A 6,000-nucleotide genomic window follows, 5' to 3' on the forward strand; every position below is an offset into this window, starting at 1 on the left:
TCCAGGGATCTTCCTGACTCAAGATTGGAACCTGTGTCTCCTGCTTTGGCAGACAAATTCTTTACCACTGAGCCACTTGGGAAGCCTAGTCTACCTCTCAGAATAACCAGGGTGCTCTTTCCCGTTTCTGCTAACCGTAACTACCTTCTAAGACCAAACTAGAACCTTATTCTTTATTGAATTGCTCTGTCCCCACCACCGGAGAAGGCAATGGCACCCCACTCCAGTACTCTTGCCTGGAAAATCCCATGGGCGGAGGACCCTGGTAGGCTGCAGTCCATGGGATCGCGAAGAGTCGGACACGACTGAGCGACTTCACTTTCACTTTTCACTTTCATGCACTGGAGAAGGAAATGGCAACCCGCTCCAGTGTTCTTGCCTGGAGAATCCCAGGGACGGGAGAGCCTGGTGGGCTGCCGTCTATGGGGTCGCACAGAGTCGGACACGACTGAAGCGACTTAGCAGTCCCCCCACTGTCACCTGTGCATTCGTGTCCGAACATTTGCAATGCATCATGCATTATTTACTTCTCTTTTCGTCACTTGACAGTGAGCTCCCTTATGCCTAGGGTCAGGTCTTTATCTTTGCATACTCCATAATACAGCATTGTGCTTGAGGCAAAGGAAGTGCTAAGTAAATGTTTATGGAATGAGAAGTTCCTAAGTTCACGCCTGCACATTCTTACCTGTTCTATTGAGCACTTAATTTTTTACCAAATACCTTGCTAGGTAGGCCGCTAGTCCTCCAGAAGCTCACAAAGAAAGAGAAAAGAGATAATGAATTTGATGGAGGTTAACTAGTCTTACAAGTGCTACAGGATTAGAGGGATGGAAATCTAACTTGAGGGAGATGGGGAGGAGATGGCTAAACAGTGAAAACTGCGAAAGGAAGTGGATACCCTAGCTGAGTCTTGAGGAATGACTAACTGCAAGCCAGGGAAGGGAGAGGAATAGCGTGCCAGGCGGAGGGAGCAGCACGTATCCAGGCACAGAGGGTGGGGATCATTGAAACTGCAAGAAGTCCAGTACTGCCCCGGTACAAACCGCACAGGGTAACGTGTTGTGTCTAAAGAAGTTCTTGTATAGTTAAGTGATTTCTTCTTTTGGGATCCCCAAAAGCAGAGCCTGAGGCAAGGACTTGAGTGCTAGTAATTTTGGGGGGAGGTAAGACTATGAAACAGAAATGAGGTATAGACAGTGAAAGAGGGAAGGGGAAAAAAAAACAAGAAAAATGTGTTATTTAAGTAATTGCTTTGGTAGAAACTAGGCTTAATCTCACTGGAGACCCTCTGAAGAACCTGGTATTAATAGAATGTGCCTCAACATTGTCCCACTAAGAACAAGGGTCATTTACCTCAATTTCCATCCCCATTGGTTGAGGGTTAGGACCTTGAACTTTTTCACATTTCCTGGTTACACTGGTCCAGTGCAAAGCTGCCTTCTCAAGGCAGAAAAGCAGGACTGGAACGCATTGGGGTGGTTTGCTGGCAACAAGCATGGAACTGTCCGTTCATTCGCACTGAATCAAAGTTAAGGTGTGGACACCACAAGAATCTTCTGTAGAAAATTACATAAAAATACCCATCAGAAAATACCCCCCACATTCCAGCAATTTGAAATTCACAAGTCATGTTAATACAACCATCAAGATGAAAATACACAAGCTTTCATATATCAATCCTAATGACTGAGTAGTAAAGGCTGTGAGGCTGTAAGAATTTCAGTGTGGGAGGGCTGAGGGACAAAGGCGCTTCATTAAATATTGTGTGTGTGTGTGTGTAAGTGTGTGTGTGTGTGTGTGTGTGTGTGTGTGTGTGCTCAGTCACTCGGTTGTGTCTGACTCTTTGTGACCCCATGGACTGTAACCTGCCAGGCACACCTCTGTCTGTGGAATTTTCCAGGCAAGAATACTGAAGCAGGTTGCCATTTCCTACTCCAGGGGTTCTTTCTGACCCAGGGATTGAATCTGTCTTCTGCATTGGTAGGCGGATTCTTTACCACTGCACTACCTGGAAAGCCCTCATTAAATATAAAAAGGTGGACAAAAGGGAGTTTGAAGATCCAGGTTCTACTCAAACTCTGACCTTGTAACTTTATAATCTTAGGCAGATTACTTACATTCATTGAGCCTCAGTTTCCTTTTCCAACAAACTGAGACAGAGGTCCTGCCTGCAACAAATAATTTGCTAAGTCACAAATGGTGTGATAGATTACAATGTATTGGCAAGTAAAAATTTAGTAAATAAAGGATCTAAGATGTTTTAGAACAATTCACTTACACATCCCTTGATTTTTTTCTGCTGAGGCAGACTCTGTGCAAGTGCTAGAGATGAAGAGGGGAATATAACACTGTCCATGTTTTCTAGGAGCTCACAGTCCAGAAGGGTAAGAGATTTAATCACTAATTACAACCCAGCATGATCAGTGTTCTGATAGAAGAAAGCATGGGAGATTGTGGGAGCCCAGAGGAAGAGGGCACGAACCAGTGTGGGAGAGAGTGTATCAGTGAAGGGAGATTCAAGGAAAGTTTTCTGAAGGAGAGAGTGTCTGATCTGATCTGACTCTTCAAGGGCAAGTACCAGTAAGGTAGGCAAAGAATACAGGGATACAGAGAGAAAGGATGATTGAGACAATAGGAACTGCATGGACAAAGCAAAGAGTAGTGTATCTGAAGTGAAGACCAAGGCAGGAGGGGTACCTCAATAGGCAAGGGCAGACTTGGAGAATTCATATGTGGCAGAATTGATCATTTGGTGGGTCGAAATCCATTGGCAGGTTTTTAAGGAGGTCAGGGTCAGCTGTGCTGGTTGCTGTGTCAGGAGGAGATTAGCGCCAGGAAGATTAGAGCCAGGAAAATCAAAAGACTGTATAGTAAATAATCTACACAAAAGCATGAAGCACATACAAGGTTCTTGTCAACAGGCAATCCAGGGCTTCCCTGGTAGCTCAGTGGTAAGGAATCTGCTTGCCATTGCAGGAAACACAGATGCTATCCTTGACCCAGGAAGATCCCACATGCTGTGGAACAACTAAGCCTACATGCTGTGATTACTGAGCCTGTGCTCTAGAGCCCAGGAGCCACAACTACTGGGCCCATGTACCACAACTACTGAAGCCCGCGTGCTCTAGAGCCTGTGCTGTGCAGCAGGAGAAGCCATTGCAATGAGATGCCCACACACCACAGGTAGAGAGTAGCCCCCACTCACTGCAGCTAGAGAAAAGCCCAAGCAAACAAAGAAGATCCAACACAGCCAAAAAATAATGTGAATAAATAAAATTATTTTTTAAATGATAATCTGAAAAGCATTGATAGATAAATGCCACCTGAGCAGAGGGGATGGAATGCCTGGGAAGATCTGCACTGACAGGACCAGGTTTAGTTCTCCTGTGTGTCAGCTCCTCTTCAGAAAGGCGTGCATTCCTTCTGGAGTTCTTGGAGACTTTCCTTTTTTTATGCGTAATAACATAGCCTGGGACACAGGATAGAAATGCCCCCCCACCTGGGTCACGATAGTCAGTTTTACCAGGCTACCATTCAGAGTGTCCCTGGGAGATCTGCTGTCCTCAAAGATCTCCTGTGGCTTCTGCCTCCACAGACAGACACCCACCAACCACAAAGCCAAGGTGACTTTCTTCAGAAAAATATTCTGTTTAGCATTCACCCACTCCCTCTGTAAACATTTATTAAAATGACACCTACTCTGTGCCTGGCAATGAGTTAGATGCTGTATGGAATGATAGAGATATTCAAGGTATAATTACACTTCTCACATGCACAAACTCATTTAATTCTCACTGTAAAGTTGACATTAATGTCATCATCCTATACAGAAGATGAAACTAGGATTCAGAGAATTTAAGTGACTTACACAAAATCACAGTCAGCAAATAGCAAGCTCAAGGAAGACTTGAATGGTGCTAAGAAATTCACCTATGTTATATTATTATATTATTATCAAAAATTCATGCTTTTAATGTTTATAATCTAAGAAGAAAAGATTTTATTTTTTTTTCTTTTTTTTTAAATTTTATTTTATTTTTTATTTATTTATTTTTTTAATTTTAAAATCTTTAATTCTTACATGCGTTCCCAAACATGCCCCCCCCCTCCCACCTCCCCCAGTTACTTGTAGAGTTCAGGGGAAGAAAGGAAGTCCACTCTGGGTCGCTTCGTAGGTTACCACAACTGTCAACTAAAAAAAATGCACAACATGAGAGTTGCAATTTAAGTTTTACTTGGGGCAAAATGAGGACTGCAGCCCAGAAGACAGCACCTCAGACAGCTCTGAGAGACTGATCCAAGGAGCTAGGGGGAAAGGACATTGTTATGTGATTTTGGTGAAGGAGAGGCTACATACAATCAAGCGCATATTTTTCCAAAAGGCTTCTCCTAGTCTTGTGAAGCTTCTGCGAGTCACAAGAAACGGTCATCACTGTGAGGGATTTTAGTGCTTTTCTAGATATGAAGAGATATAAGAATTGGGTTCATAAAATCAGCTCCAGAGAATATCTTTCTGAAGACCTGTCCTGCCAGTTTTCCAGAAGCACAGAGTGCCTCATTTCTGCTCTCCACCCTGAACTTCTTCAGGGGCTGTTGAAGGTCAGCAGCTGTAGTAGCACATGATTTAATCCTTGTAGAGGTAGAGGGCAAGCACTCATGGCAAGTGCCAGTTTGTGGTTGACACACACAAATCCAGTTTACAAGTTCGAAAAAATGTGATAAAACCAGTGATACAGGAGGGTACAGCCACTCTGGAGAACAGTATGAAGACTCCTTAAAAAACTGGAAATAGAACTGCCTTATGACCCAGCAATCCCACTGCTGGGCATACACACCGAGGAAACCAGAATAGAAAGAGACACATGTACCCCAATGTTTATCGCAGCACTGTTTATAATAGCCAGGACATGGAAGCAACCTAGATGTCCATCAGCAGATGAATGGATAAGAAAGCTGTGGAACATATACACAATGGAGTATTACTCAGCCATTAAATAGAATACATTTGAATCCGTTCTAATGAGATGGATGAAACTGGAGCCAATTAAACAGAGTGAAGTAAGCCAGAAAGAAAAACACCAATACAGTATACTAACACATATATATGGAATTTAGAAAGATGGTAACAATAACCCTGTATGCGAGACAGCAAAAGAGACACAGATGTATAGAACAGTCTTTTGGACTCTGTGGGGGTGGGAGAAGGTGGGATGATTTGGGAGAATGGCATTGAAACATGTATAATATCATATGTGAAACAAATCACCAGTCCGGGTTCGATGCATGATGCAGGATGCTTGGGGCTGGTGCACTGGGATGACCCAGAGGGATGGTACGGGGAGAGAGGTGGGAGGAGGATTCAGGATGAGGAACACGTGTATACTCATGGTGGATTCATGTTGATATATGGCAAGACCAATACAATATAGTAAAGTAATTAACTTCCAATTAAAATAAATAAATTTATATTTTAAAAAAAGAAAAATACAGGAGCATCAAAGAGAGATACTTTTGACAAGCATCAGGGAAGGATTTTTGGATGAAATGACTTTTGAGTTGAGTATTAAGGATGAGATGGGGTCAGCCAGATGGAGTGTAGGGTGGAGAGAAGAGAAATGAAAATACTATTTAATCAAACTTATCATTTGTATTTCTACTTTGCTTATGTTGGTTTTAAAAATATTTCCAACGTTTTCTTATTTTGGTTCTTGAGATTAAATTTTTTTTAAAAATTGTGCTATGCTAAGGCTATGAAAGAATTAGTTAAGGATTTTTTCTTAACCTGAATTAAGTGTTTAAAAGTTAGAACATGACTGAACTCAACAGAAAGGAAAATTATCTGATGTTGAAAGGAAGAGAGAAATCAATGATGCAGTCATTTATCCTTATAATTTACTCCACCCAGACTGCTCTTTTTTCCAGATATCTGCCTGACTCACTTCATTCTGGTCTCATCTCAGATAATATTATTGGAGAGGTGTTTCCCTACAATACTACTTA

This window comes from Ovis aries, chromosome 1, assembly GCF_016772045.2.
Source record: "Ovis aries strain OAR_USU_Benz2616 breed Rambouillet chromosome 1, ARS-UI_Ramb_v3.0, whole genome shotgun sequence".
NCBI classification, from domain to species: domain Eukaryota; kingdom Metazoa; phylum Chordata; class Mammalia; order Artiodactyla; family Bovidae; genus Ovis; species Ovis aries.